The sequence below is a fragment of the Engystomops pustulosus genome, chromosome 10 (genome assembly GCF_040894005.1).
Source record: "Engystomops pustulosus chromosome 10, aEngPut4.maternal, whole genome shotgun sequence".
Lineage (NCBI taxonomy): Eukaryota > Metazoa > Chordata > Amphibia > Anura > Leptodactylidae > Engystomops > Engystomops pustulosus.
Window position 1 is genome coordinate 7,901,310 of NC_092420.1, and position 25,645 is coordinate 7,926,954.

Below are 25,645 nucleotides of genomic sequence, written 5' to 3' on the forward strand. Positions count from 1 at the left end.
CTCACACTGCTGTGCTCTGTGCTCTCTGCAGCCAGTGTTATGTTTTGTCCCTGGAGAGATGTGTAATCAGACCTCACACTGCTGTGCTCTGTGCTCTCTGCAGCCAGTGTTATGTATTGTCCCTGGAAAGATGTTTAATTAGACCTTTTTGTATGTATGTTAGTAGCAGCAGGACTGTGATATATGGATTTATATTTCAGGTTTTTAGCTTCTCCAAGTGAACTGGGAGTGTTTCCTCCCCTCACACTGCTGTGCTCTGTGCTCTCTGCATTGAGCTACTCCACAGATCTTCCTCTCTATTTTGAGTTACTGCTGTTATATTCAACTGGTAGTTTTGTTCAGGTTTTTATTGGTGCAGAGAACTAAGTGCAAAGCTGTGTGAGGACATATGCCACATAGTCCTGCTGCTACTAACAACATACACAAAGGTCTAATACATAGCACAGGGTGCAGTCTGGTTGATCGCACCTGCTGACAGGTTCCCAGTAAGGATGCAGAGATCCGGGATCTGAATATTTTTGAGGTCTTAATCATTTAGGGGTCTGATCTGAGGTGTAATGTTGTGGTATTTCCTGACCCTATAGAATCCATACAGTAATTGTAGTGTGTATAGCTGGGGTCGCGCTTGTGACAGTGACATGTATTGGCATCACTTAATCTCCGAGGCTTTCATCCATTATTTAGAGTCCACGGAGCCCGGAGGGTCACCCACAAATACCAGCTCCTTCTTATTGTGGCCCCTTCTATTGATCATTTTAGGGGGTCAATCCAAAACCTTTAAATATCAACATCTTTATTAACACAATACTGCGAGAACAAGCAATCATTAGATGAATGAGGATCCTAATTATTTCCAGTAGATTGGCCCCGGCATAAAGTTTTTTGTTCGTTCTTTTTAGCTCTGTGCCGCGGACATCACACAGAATAATTACCGCAGAAGGTTTTTTTCTTCTTCCCTGGTTTATTTTTAATGAAATCTTCTGAAATCCGTGACATCAAACGTGGCGAGCGGCTGACAATCTCTGCTCCGTCACTTGCAGTGTCTCCAAATAAAAATTGGCTGAGAAAAAGTTCCCATGAAAGCGCTGCCTGGCGCGGTTTTCGCAAAAGTTTTCCGGATACCCCGCTGACGGGAGAAATCTCGGCTTCATCTTAAATAAAATATCACAGTCTGTCGCCTCGCGGTTCATCCATCTCTCCTGCTGTCTCCTAGAGAATTGTCCACATTATCCATCCTTCAGCTCCTATACGTATAACCTGTACCAAGTTCACAAGTGCAGGTGAATTCTGCATACAAATGCATCTTATACTCCACTCACATCTAAAGCTGCATGTAAAATTCTTTAATTTGTATATTAACCATGTTGCACATGATATACATTAATTACCTTGTATATATCCTGCAATACATTTATTATTCTTCTCTGTTATAAAGTTGCATTCATTACATATTTAAAGTTGGCTTATGCTCTAATCACTTCCAAAGCTGCATTCGGAATTCTTTATTTTACATCTGCTTTAGATGCTTTGCTTACTTAGTACTTATCCGGAGCTGTCACACTTATACTATGGTCAGAACCAAAGCTGCATTCCAAAAGCCCAAATATTTAAGTTACTCTATTCACACCCAAAGCTTGTTTCACAATTTTTAATTTGCATAAAATATATAATCATTGTGATTGCGCCTTCTAATTGAGAAATGTTCATATTAAATTCATATAATTTACATTGTACTAAATACACAAGTTCGGAGGAATCTTAATAAAGAATTTACATATTATACTCCAAGCACATCCAAAGTTGTAGTATGAATTCTTACATCTATATATATGTATAGCATCACTTTCTCAGATCTTTACCTCCCTAGTCCTAATCCTGAATGAAGTCACATGTCTTCCTACGGTCAGATCCAAATCTGCACAACAAAAGTTTAAATTTCCATTCCTATTACAAATTGCTACAATCACACCAAAAGCTGCAGTCACAATTTTTCTATGTTTGTAAAAAGTCACTTTATCAGGGATTTACATGTCTTGTACTGAGCCACAGCGATGTCCTGCCTTATGCTAAGGTCAGATCCAAAGCTGCTTTTAGAAATCTTTGCACTGATTTTAGTAATTTTTTTTTATACTTTGTGTTACTTACATTCTTAATTTCATAATCCATTCACACCCAAAGCTGCATTCAGAATCTGACAGTTGAGTAATTTTGTGGAACTGTTACCAATTTACATTGTACCTATAAATAACAGTAGGTCTTATACTCCAGTCGCATCCAAAGCTGCATTCAGAATGAGACAGTTGAGTAATTTTATGGAACTGTTACCAATTTACATTGTACCTATAAATAACAGTAGGTCTTATACTCCGGTCGCATCCAAAGCTGCATTCATAATGTTTAAATCATTGTACAAGTAAATAATAAAAGTGTACCGCAGCTTTAGGTGTGACCAGAGGATGGATCTCTTGTCACATTTCATCCTGTTTTCTTCTCTCTCGCTCCCGTGTGACGTCCGGGGGATTATTCTGCAGAGGGATGATGTCGGAATAGTCGCATCTCTCCATTAAACAGTCTTTAATTGTGTTTGTGAACAGGACTAGGGACACACTGCTGACATTTCTGAGCCGAGCAAACAGAGAGCGGCAGCTTAGTATTGATTATGTTTGTTTGATAAAGGGATTGTGGAGTGAAGATGATCAGGAGAGGGCTGAACGTCACTGACGATGAAGACCCCCGACTTCTCTTAATCACTCCCAGCATCAGGTGTAGCAGAGCCGAGTGAGGAGTCATACACCATCCCTATGCTATATGCTCTATGGATGGAGGGAACCCGTCAGCTGTTATCTCTCACTAATTCTGACATCATTACCTTTTAGATCAGCTCACCAGGATTCCATCCCAGCGGTTATCTTGTTGATCTATGTATCAGTCATCGGAACCCCCCCCCCCTCCCCCCACACACACACACATTTTCTTTATTATGCAAATGAGCTTCTGCAGGGAAGTTAAAGGGGTTGTCTGAGTTTAAGAAATAACTTAGGGCCGGGTTGGGCTATTTAAAAAAATTAAATGTGTATTTACTTCCTTCATCGTTGCTGGTGACCTGTGTCGTGGTCCGTATGATCCGTGCCCCTGTTTGTTTTCATGAGCAAAGAAGGCTTCCGGCTGACCGTGGTGGCCGCCCACTCCATCCGTCCCTATCTCTCAGCATTGTGTGAGGTGTCGGATGGGAGCTTCCAGTCGTCCGGAAGCTCCCTGTGCGCCCCCTGTCAAGACGGACCGCGGAGCGGGACATCAGCAGCGCTGGAGGAGGTGAGTACACGTTTATTATTAATGCCTGACCCAGCCTGGCCCTAAGTTATTTCTTAATCTCGGACAACCCCTTTAATACTTCCTTGCTACCCCTCCCATCTTCTTCCCCATGCTCATTTCTCATTGTCTTGGTAGTTATTTTACATTAGCTGCTGCCTATGAGAGACACAGATAAGGCAGTAACTGCACAAAGTACCTGACCTTTTTTCCTGTCTACACTATTAGCTCCCTTCCCATGTACAGAGACCGCATCCTGTAATCTTCCCTCTGCTCCTCTCAAAAACTACTAGAGTTCTGTGAGAAGAAGGAGGAAGACGGAGCTGAGAGAGGAGCAGACATTGACCTCCGGCTCCTCTCAGCACCAGGAACTATACAGATCGTGCACAGCTCTGCATTCAGGATCATCATATAAGCTGTCAATCAAGGATTGGGAGGTGTGGCTGCGCAGCAAACTCATGAATACGTCGGATTCAGCTTCAGGGAAGACGCTGATCGGACTCACTTTGTGTGATTTCCATACAACTTTAGGAACCGAATGTTTACGTTGACAGGCTTGGAGAGGGACACTGTAGGGATACGGGCAAATCTTTCTAGTTGCAACTTATGAAAATATATTTAGTTTTGAGGGGTAATTTGGCTGACAGGTTCCCTTCAAGGTACTTAACAGTCTTGAAAGCTTGAAAGACCTAGTAGATGAGCGGCAGATATCACGTAACATCAGCAAAGGACATGTATAATGTTGACACAGAACTAGTCACAAGTCAAGACACAGGGTGTCATTTACTAAGGGTCGCGAGTCACGTTTTTCCACCGGGTTACCCAAATATTACCGATTTGCACCGTTTTTCCCTGAATTGCCCCGGTTTTTTGGCACGCGTGATCGGATTGTGGCGCATTGGCGCCGGCATGCATGCAACGGAAATCGGGAGGTGCGGCCGTCGGAAAACCCGACGGATTCGGAAAAAACGCGCTATTTAAAAAAAATGTGTCGCTTGACACGCGCTTACATGCACCCAGGATAGGACGGTGAACTCCGGTGGACCTCGGCGAAGCAGCGACACCTGGTGAACATCAGGCGCACTACCTTAGTTAATCGCCAGAAGACCCGAATCCTCGACGGAGAACATGCCGCTGGATTGGGACAGGACCGGGTAAGTAAATGTGCCCCACAGTGTAAGGTTTCGGAATATTGAGGCAGGGATGTGATGTTACACAATGCCAAGGGTTGGGATTGTAATGTTGGAATTGTATGTCTTTTACTTCTTCTTCATCTAAACTTGACCACCATGAAAACTTTTACATTCACTTTGGAAACGTCTTTGGCCCTAAACTTCTTTGATCATGCCTCTGTAAAGACGGCTGATCTTTGGGCTTAGACTTCTCTGACCCCATTGTGACAATAGCTATTGGGGTGCAGCGAAGGCTGTGGGTGTATTGGGAAGGGTATGTCTAAATGTTCTTCTATAACCCCATTGACACATTTTCTTTCCAATACTTGACCATCTGATCCGGATCACCATGATGACTCCTCCTGATGGCTGCATTCTACTGTATTACCTACAGTTTCTTGGCCGCGCAGTGGTGCAGAGAATGTTGATAGTGGAAGTTTGTGATAAGGAAAATGAAAGGTATTTCCGAATATTCCTCTAAAAACACAATGATTCATGTTTTCCTTCCTTTGCTTCTCCACCCAGCCCAGACCACTACGACAGCTTCTCCTAATGGCTGCTGTGGAGACATTTTTTCACTTCTTGCTTCTGCAGCCGTCCCTAATTTCTGTATCTACAGATAATATACTCAGACTAAACCCTTTAATGACTATTTAACCTCACACCAGAACTTTTAGGCAATTGACTCTAAAATATGGGCTCCAGATCCAAAATCTATTAATACTAATCTCTTCTTGCTGTTCTTTGATTGGCCAGACTTCTTTTTGGCTTTCAGCTCTGATGCGTGGAATATGCAGTGCTGGTCAGGTTGTGCAGTAGGACCCAGGTCAGATCGCTGGGGGTCCTATGGGGTCCCATGGGCCTACTGATGAAGATCACTGCCAGCGGCAGTCCCATATGTGTGAATGGAGCAGTGGTCACACATCTGCACTGGCTATACTGGAGTGTAACAAGCTTTATCGCTGTTATCATAATTGACTATACGGATACAATGTGACAATAGTTTTATGCATCGACAACAAGCAGATATTATGGAATAAAGGAGAAGCTTCATCCCATGGAAATGCTCCTCACTCCTGGTCCTGTGGAGGTGACTGATGGATGGAGGCGTTTGGTGCGGGGGGCGGCTTTAGCCGTCAGTAGAGTTCTGCTGCAGCAATTCATGGCGGAGACTATAAATTCCAGAATGTATCCAGATTGTAGCGCTCAGATTCCGAGTGTGTGAAATACGAGCGGATCAATAGTAACTCAATGAAGACTGCAGCGCGCGACCATAAATACGTCCCCTGCCAGATCTTCTGCTTCCTTCTCCTCTGTGCTTTTCCCTTATTTAAGATTCGAAAAATATCTTGTCCTGTCTCCAGCGTCATCCTAGGGACAGGCGGCCATCGTGTCTGACTCTTCTACTTTCCAGGAGAGGGGATAGGAATCGTATCATCTTAATTGACTCGACTCACTTAACTGCATGCAACCGATCAATTTGGACAGTGTCAGCTCAGGTGCGCCTCGAGAATATACTTCCCCCCGCTACCAGCAGAGATAAGATCCTTATCAGGAAGAGGCGATAAATACAAAATGACTCCAACACTGTGTCGTGTCTGTGCAGAAGAGAAGCAGCTGGGATGTAGGCAAGAATGGAAAAAAGAATTGTGGTGGAACTATTGTTCCTTAAAGGGGTTGTGTGTGAGTGCAGCTCTAGAGTATAATACAGGATGAAACTCAGGATCAGTACAGGATAAGGAATGTCATGTATGTACACAGTGACTGCACCAGCAGCAGAATAGTGAGTGCAGCTCTAGAGTATAATACAGGATGAAACTCAGGATCAGTACAGGATAAGGAATGTCATGTATGTACACAGTGACTGCACCAGCAGCAGAATAGTGAGTGCAGCTCTGGAGTATAATACAGGATGTAACTCAGGATCAGTACAGGATAAGTAATGTCATGTATGTACACAGTGACTGCACCAGCAGCAGAATAGCGAGTGCAGCTCTGGAGTATAATACAGGATGTAACTCAGGATCAGTACAGGATAAGTAATGTCATGTATGTACACAGTGACTGCACCAGCAGCAGCATAGTGAGTGCAGCTCTGGGGTATAATACAGGATGTAACTCAGGATCAGTACAGGATAAGTAATGTCATGTATGTACACAGTGACTGCACCAGCAGAATAGTGAGTGCAGCTCTGGAGTATAATACAGGATGTAACTCAGGATCAGTACAGGATAAGTAATGTCATGTATGTACACAGTGACTGCACCAGCAGCAGAATAGTGAGTGCAGCTCTGGAGTATAATACAGGATGTAACTCAGGATCAGTACAGGATAAGTAATGTCATGTATGTACACAGTGACTGCACCAGCAGCAGAATAGTGAGTGCAGCTCTGGAGTATAATACAGGATGTAACTCAGGATCAGTACAGGATAAGTAATGTCATGTATGTACACAGTGACTGCAGCAGAATAGTGAGTGCAGCTCTGGGGTATAATACAGGATGTTACTCAGGATCAGTACAGGATAAGTAATGTCATGTATGTACACAGTGACTGCAGCAGAATAGTGAGTGCAGCTCTGGGGTATAATACAGGATGTAACTCAGGATCAGTACAGGATAAGTAATGTCATGTATGTACACAGTGATTGCACCAGAAGCAGAATAGTGAGTGCTGGCTCATTCTGCTGTGTGCTACTGACGGGTGTGGTTGTGTGCTGCTGAGCTCCTGCACCACCTGGTGGAAGACCGATCCACCCAGGCCTGCTCTCTCCTCCCCAGGGAGGGAGTGGGTTCTGTGGGATGAATCCTGCAGGAAAATCCCAGGCTTCTGCCTCCCGGACCAGGCCGGCGGGAGGCAGGAAAAACCAGTTACCGGCCAAAGCGGAGGGGGTGAGAAGATCTGCCCGGAGCCAAGGACGCAGCGATGTGACCTCGGCTGCCACCCCCAAGATCCAGGGAAGCCGCAAGGTCTCCGGTTCACAGAAGATCAAGGCAAGTAACATCAGCCTAAGTGCTCCTCCTGGAAAGCTGAGTGACTGTGCGGGAAAGCTGGGTGGTTCAGCTGAAAAGCTGGGTGCTCACGGAGGTGTTGAAAAAGCATGGGGTGATCTTAAGGCCCGGGAGTCTGCTTCCATCTATGGCTCCCGGATTGCTGAGCACCTCCGTGAGTACGAGGAAGCTGGAAAAGCGCTGAGGAGGCTCCAGGAGGAGATAAGGGAGACCTTGGCCCTAGCGGGGGTGGCTACACAGAGAAAGAAAAAGTCTGATCTTCTTACCACCATAGACAGACTAAAAGCCGAGGTCACCGCTCTGCAGGAGAAGCGACATTTTATCCGGGAGCACAGCGGTCCGTTCAGGGAAAAGCTGGAGAATGACGCCCGGTTTGAGGAGATGCGCCTGGAGCAGCTGAGAAAGCAGAAGGGGCTTGAGATCCAGGCGGATGAAGGCGATGGCGATGATAATGAGGAGGAGGATGAGGAAGACCTGCCATGTCCGTCTGGTGGCCTGCACCAACACCAGCAGGCCTCGCACGACAGGCTGCCTGCGGAGCAAGCGCCATTACCATCAGGCTGCGGCTCTGCCAACCTGGAGGAGGAAAGTGATGACAGCGGCCAGGGGGGGCGCTAATGGCTCAGATCCGACAGCTCGAGTCCCCAGTTCACCTCCAGAACTTTTCCTTCGGCGATGATATGCCAGATGACGACCAAAAGAGGAAGAAGAGACCCAAGAAAACCAAGGCGTCGCAGGAGGTGAATCTGGTGTTTCGTCCCCTCCCTGTTCCCTCCGGGCGGGCAGCAGTGCCAGCCTGTCGTGTAGGCCCCGTTACCCAGCCCAGCACGAATCCTGCAGTGGACTCGGTGCCAGGGTGCGGGGAGATTGCAAAGCCACGTTCCATCATGGCGCAGAGCACCAGCCTTGTTTATAGTAGCAAGGATGGTGCAGGGAAGGCATCGGCCGAAAGGCCGGACAGTGAGGGCGATCCAGCAAGTCCTGGTACTGTGCGCTGCCCCCTGGTGGGAGGGGGGGTGGCCCAGCGGCTGTGGCCCCTAGCGCTGTGGCTGCATCTAGCAGCGGCAGTGTGATGGGGCTGCTGGGGCTTGTGGTGCAGCGCCTCCCAAGCGTCCTGTGCAGCCTGCGGGAAAGGGCGAAGGAAAAATGTTGTTTTGCATTGGGGCATCAGACCCAGGAGATGGTAATAAGAGACTGTCCGGACTCAATAAAGATAAGAGGCCTCTTCCATCCAGAGAGCAGCGGTGGACAAACATTAAAAGAAAAGCTGGACAACAAGGGGTTAATGCCAATGAGGCAGAGGGCACAAGTAAGATCGGGGTTGGAGCTGCCTCTTCTCAGGCTGAATCAGCTATGGAGGTGGCTCTACCCCCAGTGTCCAGTGACGCCGAGGCAACCCCAGGTCCTCCTGGCCCAGCTGGTGTGAGTGATGCAAGGAAGCGAGGGAAGCGAGGCAGTACTGTACATAGTGTGGTGAATGTGGGGGTGGTGAATGGTGATGGGGGGGATCCTGGTAGGAGTGCTGATCCATCTGCACCCCCAGTGGTGGCCGCTCCCATAAGGAGCTATGCGAGTGTCACCGCTGGGGCAAGTGGGGTTAACTCCTTGTCTCCTGGCTCTGGGAACAGCGTTTTGCAAAGGCATCTTCTGGAGGCTCTCAGGAGAGGGGAAAAGTCAATCAATGTAGAGGGGAGAGAGGTTGATCTGTCCTTCTGGACAGACAGGCATGGCCTGGCAGCCTTCCAAGAGAAAAGGGGGGGAGAGACTGTATGGTCTTTACCCACAACTGGGCCCGGAGCTGCCCGTAGGAATGTGGTTCGTCTTCGCTGGAGGGGCATTGACGCATGCCCACCCAGGTCAAGGGTGGTGGAGCTCCTCCTGAAGATGAACTTCAGGGCTAGTGACATCTTTGCCCTGATACATCCTTATGGTACTCCGGAGTTCGATGTCAGCTTTGTTCGGCCGGAGGGCTTAGAGCTCTTCTGGTCGAATTATGAGCTGGCAAAGAACGAGCCTGGCTGGCGAGACTTTGCTGTGCAAGCAGTGTCTCGCCAAAACGCAGTCAAGAAGGTGACCGTTTTGACCCGTAACGAGTCACTTTCTTGCATGGACATCATGACATGGCTCAGCCGTTATGGTGAGGTTGTACAGGTACCTCAGAAAAACCGTGATGAATTTGGCATTTGGTCTGGACCTTCATGATGAAGTTGAAGTGTTCAGGCAGCACAGTCGCCCACATTCCTTCTTCAGCCTTTCTTGGGCGAGTCAGAATCCTGCTTTTCTACCAGGGGCAGCCGAAGGTCTGTCACAGGTGCGGTGACCCCACACACTTTAGCGCCAGCTGCCAAGTGCAGAAGTGCGCTTTGTGTGGTGGGCTAGGTCATCTTGCTGCATCCTGTAAGGACATTAGGTGTAACCTGTGTGGTGAGCTCGGTCACCCTTTCAGCCGTTGTCCTCGCTCCTTTGCCAATGCGGTTGTGACCCCAGTGGAGGAGAGCCATGAGGTTGCTTCTGCTGGGGAAGGTACCAGCAGAGGTGGAGGAGCTGAGGGGCCTGTGAAGAAAAGAAAGAATAAGTCACCTTCTCAGTTGAGGCGGCTTGAAGCCAGACAAAAAGGGAGAGAACTGGGGAAACCTCAGGTTGATGGGGTGACCTTTGGTCCTTTCTCAGAGGCTGGTCTTGCTACTGAGGCCCTGAGGGATGATGAGTTGGATGAGGAGGTCAGGAGGATGGAGCGCGAGAAAGGTGCCATGTCCTCCACGTCCTCCCATTATGAGAGTATGGATGAGTATAACAGGATTTGGCTAGAAAATAAGCGCAAGCCGAAAAAGAAAAAACGCGGCGTATCTAAGGTACCTAAGGAAGGGAAAACTTCCTCCCCTCTGGTTGAGCTTTCCAACCGGTTCTTCACCCTCGATGAGATCGCCTCTTCGGGGAGAGAGACTGAGGGTGGGGTTCTGGAGGTGGCGGCGGAGCAGCCTGCAGGGGGCGCCGAGTCTCTATCCTCTGGGGATGCTGGGTCCTCAGAGTGGGAGACTGACTCAGAGTCAGGAGACAAGGACGAAGGAGAGGGTGGTCCGGGTGGGTCCTTGGGGGCCAGTAATAACATGGACACCTCAATTTCATTAAAAAGAAGTTGCCCCAATTCTGAAGGGAAAAGGGATCCTCTTCAGAGGAGAGTCGTGGGAAGGGAAATAGTAAGAAAAATCACTCATGATGGCGGCACCCACTCCGTTGACGCTGGCGTCCATTAATGTCGCCAGCATTACGTCTGATGCGGCTAGATTTGCGGCCTTTGATTTTCTCGGCCGCGTTGAAGCCGACATTTATTTTTGCAGGAGACCAGGCTGCCAGATTTGGCGGCCGTGTTTAAAGCTAAGAGGGAATGGAGACACGGGCCTTCCTATTGGTCTCTTGCGGCCGAGCCGTATAGCGGAGTGGCGGTCCTTTTTACCGCACCGGTAGAATGCCGACGAGTTATTGAGTTAGAAATGGGGAGGTGCCTGATCCTGGATGTCCTCATGAAGGGACAAGAACTTTGCCTAATTAACATATATGGTCCCCAGTCCAAGTGGGACAGGAAGTGCCTCTTTATGAGGATCAAGCCCTACCTTTTTACAAGTCGGCAGGTGGTCTTTGGAGGGGACTTCAATGCTGTCACGAGGTCCCAGGATAGGGGAGGTTCCAGAGACAAGCTGACTTATGATAGCGTCGCTCTTAATAGCATAGCTAGTGAGGCTCGCCTGGTGGATGTCCACATCCGGCACACCCCAGGCCACGCGGGGTTCACCTATTATAGGGGTAGCTGCAGGTCTAGAATAGACAGGTTTTATTTAAAGGAGGAAGCCATTTCTTCAGCAGTGTCCGTTGTTGAGGTGGAGTTCTCCGACCACTGTCTAATTTTGTTTTCTCTGAATGTTACAGAGACCCCCCGGATGGGAAGAGGCTACTGGAAGCTCAATTCGTCTCTCCTGGAGGAAGCGGAGATCAGACAATCCTTTGAGGACTTTCTTCAGAGCCAGGTACCATTGCTGGGCCTTTGTAGCAGTAAGTCAGAGTGATGGGAGATGCTCAAGAAAAGGGTGGCGAGATTCTTCCGCCAGCTCTCGAGCCTCAGGAGCCTGGACAGGTACCGCCTGTATCAGGGCCTGAGGAGGAAACTCGAGCATCTCGTCTCGACTGGAGGTAGTCGTGAGGACATCTCCAGAGTGAAATCCTTGCTGAAGAGGTGTCAGTACGATAGACACGCATCTTTGGTTTTTGAGAGGGATTACGGGAAATACCGCTCACCCGACCCTTACAGAAACTGCAAGATGTCAGTGAATGGTAAAGTTGTCACGGGACTGGTTGACAGTACGGGATCCCTGAAAAGGTCCAGATCAGGGATTCTGGAGGTTGTCAGATCCTTCTACTCAGGGCAGGAAGGATCTAGATCGGGATGTGATGTCGGCTTTCCTGGCTGAAACTGTCCCTGAGCCAGGAGTAGACCCCTCTCTTGATGTTTTGACAGAGATGATCAGGGAAGAGGAAGTCAGCCGGGCGATTGAAGGGCTCGCCCTCAAGAATTCGCCAGGTCCGGATGGCTTAACATCTGAGTTTTATAAGACCTTTAAGGACGGCTTGGTTCCCCTCTTGACTGAGGTATTCAATGAGTGTCTTTCCTCAGGCGCTCTGCCGAAGTCAATGAGGAGGTCTGCCCTGATCATCCTGTCAAAGGGTAAGGACCGATCTCGTATTGAGAACTGGCGTCCCATAGCGCTTCTCAATACGGACAGAAAGGTTTTGGCAAAGGTGCTGTTTAATCGGCTGGTGCAGTTTGCGCCCCGGCTCCTTTCGGGGACCCAGCACTGCTCTGTTCCAGGCGGCAGTACATTTAGTGCTGTGCTTTGTGTCCGGGAGGCAGTGGAGCAGGGCAGGGCTGGTAACTGGAAGGGGTACTTGCTGTCCTTGGATCAGGCAAAAGCGTTTCATCGGGTTAACCACGAGTACCACCGGGATAAGTGTGAGAGTCTCTGGCTGGGAGAGGGAGGTCCAGGCTTTCATCTCCCGGACACTCTTCCAGGGCCCCAGGACTCTGCCAAAGTTCTCGGCATCGAATTTGGCCAGGGGGATTACCCCATGCAAAATTGGGACGGCAGGCTTAAGATCGCCGCTCAGAAAGTGGACCAGTGGAAGGGTTGGTCTTTGACCCTCAGAGAAAGGGTGAACTTGATTAAAACTTACCTGCTCCCATTGCTGATATATCTGGGCAGTGTGTGCATGTTGCCAGAACCCCTCTGGACTCGGGTCTACAGTCTGTTCTTCCAGCTGTTATGGGGGAATAGGCTGAACCTAATCAAGAGGGAGGTTACTTACCGCACGAGGAGACAAGGAGGGTTGTGTATGGTCAACCCTGTGGTGTTCCTAGTGAATACCTTTCTTAAGATCAATGTAACAAACCTCTGGAAAGAGAGGGCTCCTCCGTGGGTATACTCCTGCAGGGGATGGTTTCGGCCTTTCTTCCAGGAATGGGAGACAGGAGGGCAAGTGAAGGATCTTCGCACACCTCATGGGCATCTTCCGGGTTACGCTACCCCGGTTCTGAAGGTGATTCACCGGTGGGGTCTGGGAATGTGGGAGATCAGGACCATGTCGAGGAAACTCCTTGACAAAAGGGTTCTGTTGACCCATTTCCAGAAGCCTCTGGCCCTCAGGGATTGCCCAAGTCAGGATCTGGGGGTGGGTTTGAGTTTATTGAATTCCATCAGGATCCCCTTGAAGTTTTGGGACTTGGCTTGGCGCTGCTTCCATGGAAAGCTGTGTGTGAGGGACAATCTGAAGTGTAGGAGCTCTGAGGAAAGGGGTTGTCCCCGGGAGGGGTGCGGTGGCCTGCTGGAGAGCATGGACCACTTCCTGCTTCAGTGCCCCTTTAACACAGAGGTGTACAACCGGGTGGGCGCTTCCATCCATTGGCCCGGGTTGGCCGGTCTCTCCTATGCGGAGTGGGCCTATGGAGCATTCAGAGGCCTGGGTGGCCGGGACCGCTGCACGTTTTTTCTAGTTAGTCTAGTGGTCAGGTACCACACGTGGAACGCACGGTGTTTAGTATCGACGCAGCGTAAAATCCTCCCGGTGGCTGAGGTGGTTAGGAACATTCTGGGTGACCTGGTGAAGGTGCGCTCTCTGGAGTATGAGAGGCTGGGCACGGGGAGGGCCTCTCTCCTTTGGAGGGGGTTCTCCTTTAGTGTCCCTTAGTCTGTCGTCTCCTCTCCTGGTGTTGGGCTGAAGCTGACACTGTAGATTTTTGTTTTGTATCTGAGCATGTAGTGATGTAGCGGCTTGCAGGCGCCGAACCTGGGCTTTATGTTATTGATTTGTTTAGAGATTTGATGTGTGTTACAGTGTATTGTTTTATATAGATTATTATGGTATTTGTGTATATTAGTTGGTTTGGGGTGTAGGAATTAGGTTGGGAGGGTGGTGGAGAGGTTTTGGACATTACTATCTTGGGCACTGGTCTGGACTACTCAATGCAAACTTTGGATGTTAGACCAGTGTCCGGGTGGCGCGGGATTTGGTTAGTTATGTCTAATTTGCTGTGTATTGTTTAGTTATTTATTAAGAGAGAAAAAAAAAAAAAAAAAAAATTAGGTGGTGGGATTGGGTGAAGGCTTTGGTTTATAATGCTGCTTGTGTGGTGTGTGTGTGGCTGGGCCAGGAGATGTTCGTAAGTCTCTTTTAGTTTATATTATTGTTTTATTATTATTATTATTTTGTTTTATTTTGCCAGAAGTTATGGCTTGATTTATGTTTATGATTATTATGTTTCTTATTTTTAAATAAAATAAAATATTTACAGGATGTAACACAAGATCAGTACAGGATAATAAATAATTATTCGTAATTCCAAAAGATAAATATGGGCCAAATTAGTAAAATGTTTTAAAATAATGACATTCAGAATATCAGAGTTGAGATGAGCAGTAATGATATGGAGCATCATATGACTACTTTACGTTCATAAAATTATAATTTTCAGAGAGATTTTAACGAAAAGAAAACACTGTGTGTATTATCCCCTGTACTGTGACATCACTGTGTGTATTATCTCTGTACTGTGACATCACTGTGTGTATTATCCCTGTACCGTGACATCACTGTGTGTATTATCCCTGTACTGTGACATCACTGGGGGTCATTTACTAAGGGCCCGAATCGCGTTTTCCCGACGTGTTACCCGAATATTTCCGATTTGCGCCGATTGTACCTGAATTGCCCCGGGATTGTGTCGCACGTGATCGGATTGTGGCGCATCGGCGCCGGCATGCGCGCGACGGAAATCGGGGGGCGTGGCCGAACGAAAACCCGACGTATTCGGAAAAACCGCCGCATTTAAAACCCGAAAAAGTGTCGCTTGGTGACCGCTTACCTTCACCTGGTCCGAGGTGGTGCATTCCGGCGCGTGGAGATGATTTTCAGCGCAGCAGCGCCACCTGGTGGACGGCGGAGGAACTCCCTTCATGAATCCCGGCCGGACCCGAATCCAGAGCAGAGAACGCGCCGCTGGATCGCGAATGGGCCGGGTAAGTAAATTTGCCCCACTGTGTGTATTATCCCTGTACTGTGACATCGCTGTGTGTATTATCCCTGTACTGTGACATCACTGTGTGTATTATCTCTGTACTGTGACATCACTGTGTGTATTATCCCTGTACTGTGACATCACTGTGTGTATTATCTCTGTACTGTGACATCGCTGTGTGTATTATCCCTGTACTGTGACATCACTGTGTGTATTATCCCTGTACTGTGACATCACTGTGTATTATCCCTGTACCGTGACATCACTGTGTGTATTATCCCCTGTACCGTGACATCACTGTGTGTATTATCCCTGTACCGTGACATCACTGTGTGTATTATCCCTGTACCGTGACATCACTGTGTGTATTATCCCTGTACCGTGACATCACTGTGTGTATTACCCCTGTACCGTGACATCACTGTGTGTATTATCCCTGTACCGTGACATCGCTGTGTGTATTATCCCTGTACCGTGACATCGCTGTGTGTATTACCCCTGTACCGTGACATCACTGTGTGTATTATCACTGTACTGTGACATCACTGTGTGTATTATCCTGTACTGTGACATCACTGTGTGTATTATCTCTGTACTGTGACATCGCTGTGTGTATTATCCCTGTACTGTGACATCACTGTGTGTATTATCCCTGTACTGTGACATCACTGTGTGTATTATCCCTGTACTGTGACATCACTGTGTGTATTATCCCTGTACTGTGACATCACTGTGTGTATTATCCCTGTACTGTGACATCACTGTGTGTACTATCCCTGTACTGTGACATCGCTGTGTGTATTATCCCTGTACTGTGATATCACTGTGTGTAGTATCCCTGTACTGTGACATCACTGTGTGTATTATCTCTGTACTGTGACATCACTGTGTGTATTATCCCTGTACCGTGACATCACTGTGTGTATTATCTCTGTACCGTGACATCACTGTGTGTATTATCTCTGTACTGTGACATCGCTGTGTGTATTATCCCTGTACTGTGACATCACTGTGTGTATTATCCCTGTACTGTGACATCACTGTGTATTATCCCTGTACCGTGACATCACTGTGTGTATTATCCCCTGTACCGTGACATCACTGTGTGTATTATCCCTGTACCGTGACATCACTGTGTGTATTATCCCTGTACCGTGACATCACTGTGTGTATTATCCCTGTACCGTGACATCACTGTGTGTATTATCCCTGTACTGTGACATCACTGTGTGTATTATCCCTGTACTGTGACATCGCTGTGTGTATTATCCCTGTACTGTGACATCACTGTGTGTATTATCCCTGTACTGTGACATCACTGTGTGTATTATCCCTGTACTGTGACATCACTGTGTGTATTATTCCTGTACTGTGACATCACTGTGTGTATTATCCCTGTACTGTGACATCACCGTGTATTATCCCTGTACTGTGACATCACTGTGTGTATTATCCCTGTACTGTGACATCACTGTGTGTATTATCCCTGTACTGTGACATCACTGTGTGTATTATCCCTGTACTGTGACATCACTGTGTGTATTATTCCTGTACTGTGACATCACTGTGTGTATTATCTCTGTACTGTGACATCGCTGTGTGTATTATCCCTGTACTGTGACATCACTGTGTGTATTATCCCTGTACTGTGACATCACTGTGTGTATTATCCCTGTACTGTGACATCACTGTGTGTATTATCCCTGTACTGTGACATCACTGTGTGTATTATCCCTGTACTGTGACATCACTGTGTGTACTATCCCTGTACTGTGACATCGCTGTGTGTATTATCCCTGTACTGTGATATCACTGTGTGTAGTATCCCTGTACCGTGACATCACTGTGTGTATTATCTCTGTACCGTGACATCACTGTGTGTATTATCCCTGTACCGTGACATCACTGTGTGTATTATCTCTGTACCGTGACATCACTGTGTGTATTATCCCTGTACTGTGACATCACTGTGTGTATTATCCCTGTACTGTGACATCACTGTGTGTATTATCCCTGTACCGTGACATCACTGTGTGTATTATCCCTGTACCGTGACATCACTGTGTGTATTACCCCTGTACCGTGACATCACTGTGTGTATTATCCCTGTACTGTGACATCACTGTGTGTATTATCCTGTACTGTGACATCACTGTGTGTATTATCCCTGTACTGTGACATCACTGTGTGTATTATCCCTGTACTGTGACATCACTGTGTGTATTATCCCCTGTACTGTGACATCACTGTGTGTATTATCCCTGTACTGGGACATCGCTGTGTGTATTATCCCTGTACTGTGACATCACTGTGTGTATTATCCCTGTACTGTGACATCACTGTGTGTATTATCCTGTACTGTGACATCACTGTGTGCAGTAGATTATGCTGCAGTATGACCTCTCAGCAGCTGGCTGGGTAATGGGCAGGGGTAGTGGTGGCGGTGGTGTTTTGCTTGCACACATATTGTCTTTTCCAGCATTTCTCGCCTTATTTATTCAGCTTTCTATTGAAAACAAGTTTTCCGCTACATTTAGCGCAGCTGGATCCGGCTCACTTACAGCAGGAAAATCTCACTTCACCCCGCGCCGCGTATCATCTCCATCCGGAGAATAGAGGATCAAGCGCCACTACATCCTTCATACTATATACTGCAGCCCGAGGATCCCCTACATCTCCTGTATATAATGATATATGTACAGCCGGTATAACCTGGGGATCTCCTGTATATAATGATATATGTACAGCCGGTATAACCTGGGGATCTCCTGTATATAATGATATATGTACAGCCGGTATAACCTGGGGATCTCCTGTATATAATGATATATGTACAGCCGGTGTAACCTGGGGATCTCCTGTATATAATGATATATGTACAGCCGGTATAACCTGGGGATCTCCTGTATATAATGATATATGTACAGCCGGTATAACCTGGGGATCTCCTGTATATAATGATATATGTACAGCCGGTATAACCTGGGGATCTCCTGTATATAATGATATATGTACAGCCGGTATAACCTGGGGATCTCCTGTATATAATGATATATGTACAGCCGGTATAACCTGGGGATCTCCTGTATATAATGATATATGTACAGCCGGTATAACCTGGGGATCTCCTGTATATAATGATATATGTACAGCTGGTATAACCTGGGGATCTCCTGTATATAATGATATATGTACAGCCGGTATAACCTGGGGATCTTCTGTATATAATGATATATGTACAGCCGGTATAACCTGGGGATCTCCTGTATATAATGATATATGTACAGCCGGTATAACCTGGGGATCTCCTGTATATAATGATATATGTACAGCCGGTATAACCTGGGGATCTCCTGTATATAATGATATATGTACAGCCGGTATAACCTGGGGATCTCCTGTATATAATGGTATATGTACAGCTGGTATAACCTGGGGATCTCCTGTATATAATGATATATATACAGCCGGTATAACCTGGGGATCTCCTGTATATAATGATATATGTACAGCTGGTATAACCTGGGGATGTCCTGTATATAATGATATATGTACAGCCGGTATAACCTGGGGATCTCCTGTATATAATGATATATGTACAGCCGGTATAACCTGGGGATCTCCTGTATATAGTGATATATGTACAGCCGGTATAACCTGGGGATCTCCTGTATATAATGATATATGTACAGCCGGTATAACCTGGGGATCTCCTGTATATAATGATATATGTACAGCCGGTATAACCTGGAGATCTCCTGTATATAATGATATATGTACAGCCGGTATAACCTGGGGATCTCCTGTATATAATGATATACGTACAGCCGGTATAACCTGGAGATCTCCTGTATATAATGATATATGTACAGCCGGTATAACCTGGGGATCTCCTGTATATAATGATATATGTACAGCCGGTATAACCTGGGGATCTCCTGTATATAATGATATATGTACAGCTGATATAACCTGGAGATCTCCTGTATATAATGATATATGTACAGCCGGTATAACCTGGGGATCTCCTGTATATAATGATATATGTACAGCTGGTATAACCTGGGGATCTCCTGTATATAATGATATATGTACAGCCAGTATAACCTGGGGATCTCCTGTATATAATGATATATGTACAGCTGGTATAACCTGGGGATCTCCTGTATATAGTGATATATGTACAGCCGGTATAACCTGGGGATCTCCTGTATATAGTAATATATGTACAGCCGGTATAACCTGGGGATCTCCTGTATATAATGATATATGTACAGCCGGTATAACCTGGGGATCTCCTGTATATAATGATATATGTACAGCCGGTATAACCTGGGGATCTCCTGTATATAATGATATATGTACAGCCGGTATAACCTGGGGATCTCCTGTATATAATGATATATGTACAGCCGGTATAACCTGGGGATCTCCTGTATATAGTGATATATGTACAGCCGGTATAACCTGGGGATCTCCTGTATATAATGATATATGTACAGCCGGTATAACCTGGGGATATCCTGTATATAATGATATATGTACAGCCGGTATAACCTGGGGATCTCCTGTATATAATGATATATGTACAGCCGGTATAACCTGGGGATATCCTGTATATAATGATATATGTACAGCCGGTATAACCTGGGGATCTCCTGTATATAGTGATATATGTACAGCCGGTATAACCTGGGGATCTCCTGTATATAATGATATATGTACAGCTGGTATAACCTGGGGATCTCCTGTATATAGTGATATATGTACAGCCGGTATAACCTGGGGATCTCCTGTATATAGTAATATATGTACAGCCGGTATAACCTGGGGATCTCCTGTATATAATGATATATGTACAGCCGGTATAACCTGGGGATCTCCTGTATATAATGATATATGTACAGCCGGTATAACCTGGGGATCTCCTGTATATAATGATATATGTACAGCCGGTATAACCTGGGGATCTCCTGTATATAATGATATATGTACAGCCGGTATAACCTGGGGATCTCCTGTATATAGTGATATATGTACAGCCGGTATAACCTGGGGATCTCCTGTATATAGTGATATATGTACAGCCGGTATAACCTGGGGATATCCTGTATATAATGATATATGTACAGCCGGTATAACCTGGGGATCTCCTGTATATAATGATATATGTACAGCCGGTATAACCTGGGGATATCCTGTATATAATGATATATGTACAGCCGGTATAACCTGGGGATCTCCTGTATATAATGATATATGTACAGCCGGTATAACCTGGGGATCTCCTGTATATAATGATATATGTACAGCCGGTATAACCTGGGGATCTCCTGTATATAATGATATATGTACAGCCGGTATAACCTGGGGATCTCCTGTATATAATGATATATGTACAGCTGGTATAACCTGGGGATCTCCTGTATATAGTGATATATGTACAGCCGGTATAACCTGGGGATATCCTGTATGTAATGATATATGTACAGCTGGTATAACCTGGGGATCTCCTGTATGTACATATATGATTGCACGTCATATATTATAATACAGGATATATAAATAATTGTGTCTCACTCAGTTTTCTGTTTTTCACTCACATTTCTCTTGTAGCGTAAATCATTTAGAAAAGCGACAATTTTCCTTGTCAGTTTTACACGTTGTTGTGTTTAACATGCGCCTCACCTGCTCCAGAGCTGCGCTCAGTGTGCATCCAGATATTTATTAATTTGCACTAATTAAAAGCTTCACTGTTTCTTACCCTCAAGTCAATGAACAGAAAGAAAGAGGAGATTGACAGTCGACGCTTTAGCTCATTTTCATCTTTCACCCACAAACCCGACCTGCAGCTCAGATACAGGAGTGACATGAGGTGTGAGATATTCTGGAGATGTTTCTACTTGTTTAGACTTAGCGCCCCCTGCACTATTGTTATTTTTCATTTGGAATTAACATGACACCCGGATTCATTTCTCCTTATAACTTTCAGCTCATCACATATCATTTGTCCATTACATTGCTGCAGACTGCTAGATATATGTCTCCCTGCACCCGCCACTAGATGGAGCTCCTACTCCTACTTTACCTTCTTCCTACATTAATGTTTCATCCGTCACATTATTTTCCTGCCTCTTCCTTTTTTCTCCTCTTTCCTTCATTCGTTTTCTATTTTCCTTACCGAACTTCATCTTCCCTCCTTATACTCATCTTTACTCAGTATTACAGTAGTAGGTATATTCTTGTACATAGGGGGCAGTATTATAGTAGTTATATTCTTGTACATAGGGGGCAGTATTATAGTAGTTATATTCTTGTACATAGGGGGCAGTATTATAGTAGTTATATTCCTGTACATAGGGGGCAGTATTATAGTAGTTATATTCCTGTACATAGGGGACAGTATTATAGTAGTTATATTCCTGTACATTCGGGGCAGTATTATAGCAGTTATATTCCTGTACATAGGGGGCAGTATTATAGTAGTTATATTCTTGTACATAGGGGGGCAGTATTATAGTAGTTATATTCCTGTACATAGGGGGCAGTATTATAGTAGTTATATTCTTGTACATAGGGGGCAGTATTATAGTAGTTATATTCTTGTACATAGGGGGCAGTATTATAGTAGTTATATTCTTGTACATAGGGGGCAGTATTATAGCAGATATATTCCTGTACATAGGGGGTAGTATTATAGTAGTTATATTCCTGTACATAGGGGGCAGTATTATAGTAGTTATATTCTTGTACATAGAGGGCAGTATTATAGTAGTTATATCCCTGTACATAGGGGGCAGTATTATAGTAGTTATATTCCTGTACATAGGGGGCAGTATTATAGTAGTTATATTCTTGTACATAGGGGGGCAGTATTATAGTAGTTATATTCTTGTACATAGGGGGCAGTATTATAGTAGGGGGCGGTATTATAGTAGTTATATTCTTGTACATAGGGGGCAGTATTATAGTAGTTATATTCTTGTACATAGGGGGCAGTATTATAGTAGTTATATTCTTGTACATAGGGGGCAGTATTATAGTAGTTATATTCTTGTACATAGGGGGCAGTATTATAGTAGTTATATTCTTGTACATAGGGGGCAGTATTATAGTAGTTATATTCTTGTACATAGGGGGCAGTATTATAGTAGTTATATTCTTGTACATAGGGGGCAATATTATAGTAGTTATATTCCTGTACATAGGGGCAGTATTATAGTAGTTATATTCCTGTACATAGGGGGCAGTATTATAGTAGTTATATTCTTGTACATAGGGGGCAGTATTATAGTAGTTATATTCTTGTACATAGGGGGCAGTATTATAGTAGTTATATTCCTGTACATAGGGGGCAGTATTATAGTAGTTATATTCTTGTACATAGGGGGCAGTATTATAGTAGTTATATTCCTGTACATAGGGGGCAGTATTATAGTAGTTATATTCTTGTACATAGGGAGCAGTATTATAGTAGTTATATTCTTGTACATAGGGAGCTGTATTATAGTAGTTATATTCTTGTACATAGGGAGCAGTATTATAGTAGTTATGCAAAAGGGTGGGATGGAACAAAAGTGTAAGCTCACCTGTAGAAAATGGGTGGGTCGCTCCGAGTAGATGCTGCTGTGCTCGCCGGGACTAACAAGCCTGGTCCAGTCCCAGGTAGGGTATGCAAGAATAAACAAGAGGAGAAAAGCGTCCTTCGGCACCAGCTTGAGTAAAAATCTTGAAAGTTTATTAGTATCAACAAAGAGTGGTTAAAATCGAAAACATAGTGAAAAAATAACAAAACATGATAAAAACATGTTTGTACAAACAGGACTGGGTGACGCGTTTCGGACCTTTACATTTTTAGCGGTCCTTACTCCTACCTAGTTGTAAAGTTAGAAAAAGTGGAATGAAGAAAAAGAGTTCAAATAGGCAAATGATACACAGTAAATGTATGTGTTTTAGTATACATATATAAGAGTAACAGTAGCCCTGGTGATGTAAACTGTAAACATACAAATGTTTACAGTATGTTGTAAACTTAGAAAAAATGGAATGAGGAAAAAAAGTTCAAATGGGCAGGTGATAGACAGTAGATATATGTGTTAGTATACATATGTAAGAATAACAATTGCTGTAGAGATGTAAACTGTAAACATGGAAATGTTTACAAGATGTTGTTAACTTAGAAAAAGTGGGATGAGGAAAAAGAGTTCATATGGGCAGGTGATAGTAGATAAATGTGTTAGTATACATATGTAAGATCGTTTCTATAGTTTAGGCCCTGTGGATGGCGTGTGCCTAAGGTGAGTATCCATTTTGCTTCTTTGAGATACAACTGTTTGTTTCTATACCTCCTCTTTTATTGGGAAAAACTCGATCTATTCCTGTAACTCTCATGTACTGTGTGTTCCCCGCATGTAGGTCTGGAAAGTGTTTGGATGCGCCCGTGATGCTCCGGGTGCTGGCTAATGTCTTGGGGTTAGCGCCTGTGATGTGCTCTGAGATGCGATCTTTGAGTTTTCTTGCTGTGCATCCTACATACTGGAGACAGCATTGTGTACATTCAATGACATAGATGACCCAACTGGTTTCGCAGTTTATGTAGCTGTGAATGGAAAAACTTTTTTCACTGCTGTAAGATTTGAAGGTCTGTGTTTTGGGCATGAGTTTACATATGGTACATCTTGTGCCGCCACAACAGAAACTGCCTTTATGGGTGAGCCAAGGAGTTTGTCATTCTTTGGATACAAAGACATTGGGTGAAAGTAAATTGCCCAAAGTAACAGCTCTGGTGGGGACAAAGTTTATGCCATTGTCTAAGATGTTTTTAAGAATGTCGTTATGGTGCAAGATGGGTAGATACTTTTTGATAATAGAAATGATTTGCTCGTATTGATTACTGTAACGAGTACTGAAGTATATTTTTGTTTGGTTATTGGAAGTGTCGGGGGTTTTGTCTTTAAGGTAATGCGATCGCGGTTGTGCGTCTGCTATCCTTTGCGCTCTTCTACATAATGCTCTACTGTATCCTCTTACTTTTAAACGAGCTTCAAGCTCTTTGCATGTTTTATAGTAACTTTGTTGAGAGGAGGAAGCCCTTTTCGCTCGGATATATTCACCTATAGGTAGATTCCTTATAGTGTGTTTGATGTGATTGCTGTCTGCCCTGAGTAATGTGTTGCCTGATGTTGGCTTTCTGTAAAGTTCTGTAGTCACTGTATTAGTGTCTGGGTGCCCGGACAGACGGACATCCAAGAAAGCAATAGTGGATTCCTGAAAATCATAAGTACATTTCAAATTAAATTCGTTATTGTTGAGGTACGCCACAAAATCGGCGACTGTCTCCCGGTGCCCAGACCACACCAGGAGACAGTCGTCGATGTAACGCCCATACCATTGAATATCAGACAAAAACGGATTAGATTCGTGGTATAAGACTCGCTCCTCCCACATGGCGACAAAAAGATTTGCCAGGGAGGGGGAAAAACGGGCCCCCATGGGGCACCCCACCTGTTGGAGAAAAAACTGGTTATCAAAAGTAAAAAAGTTATTGGACAATAAGAAATGTAAAACGGAAACAATGTAGTCCTGCAAAGTCTCAGGATACAGACTGTATTTAGCAAGATGATATGCTATTGCACTGCAAGCTAAGCCATGGGGGATTGAGGTATACAGTGCTGTAACATCACATGATAGCCATGGGGGATTGAGGTATACAGTGCTGTAACATCACATGATAGCCATGGGGGATTGAGGTATACAGTGCTGTAACATCACATGATAGCCATGGGGGATTGAGGTATACAGTGCTGTAACATCACATGATAGCCATGGGGGATTGAGGTATACAGTGCTGTAACATCACATGATAGCCATGGGGGATTGAGGTATACAGTGCTGTAACATCACATGATAGCCATGGGGGATTGAGGTATACAGTGCTGTAACATCACATGATAGCCATGGGGGATTGAGGTATACAGTGCTGTAACATCACATGATAGCCATGGGGGATTGAGGTATACAGTGCTGTAACATCACATGATAGCCATGGGGGATTGAGGTATACAGTGCTGTAACATCACATGATAGCCATGGGGGATTGAGGTATACAGTGCTGTAACATCACATGATAGCCATGGGGGATTGAGGTATACAGTGCTGTAACATCACATGATAGCCATGGGGGATTGAGGTATACAGTGCTGTAACATCACATGATAGCCATGGGGGATTGAGGTATACAGTGCTGTAACATCACATGATAGCCATGGGGGATTGAGGTATACAGTGCTGTAACATCACATGATAGCCATGTGTAGTTTTGTGACTAAGTAAATTTGTCCATTGCTGCGAGGACTGCTTTACTATCTCTGATGTAGGCGGGAAGTCGCTTGACAAGGGGCTGCAGAAGGGTGTCTAACCACGAGCCCAGTCTTTCCAGGAGTGAGTTGTTTCCCGACACGATGGGGCGATATGAATAAGGAAAAGTGCCTTTGTGCGTCTTTGGTAATGCGTAAAAATGAGGACATATCGGATGAGAGGGTAGAAGGAAGTCCATGGTGTTTGTATCGAACAACTGTAGATGCAAACCTT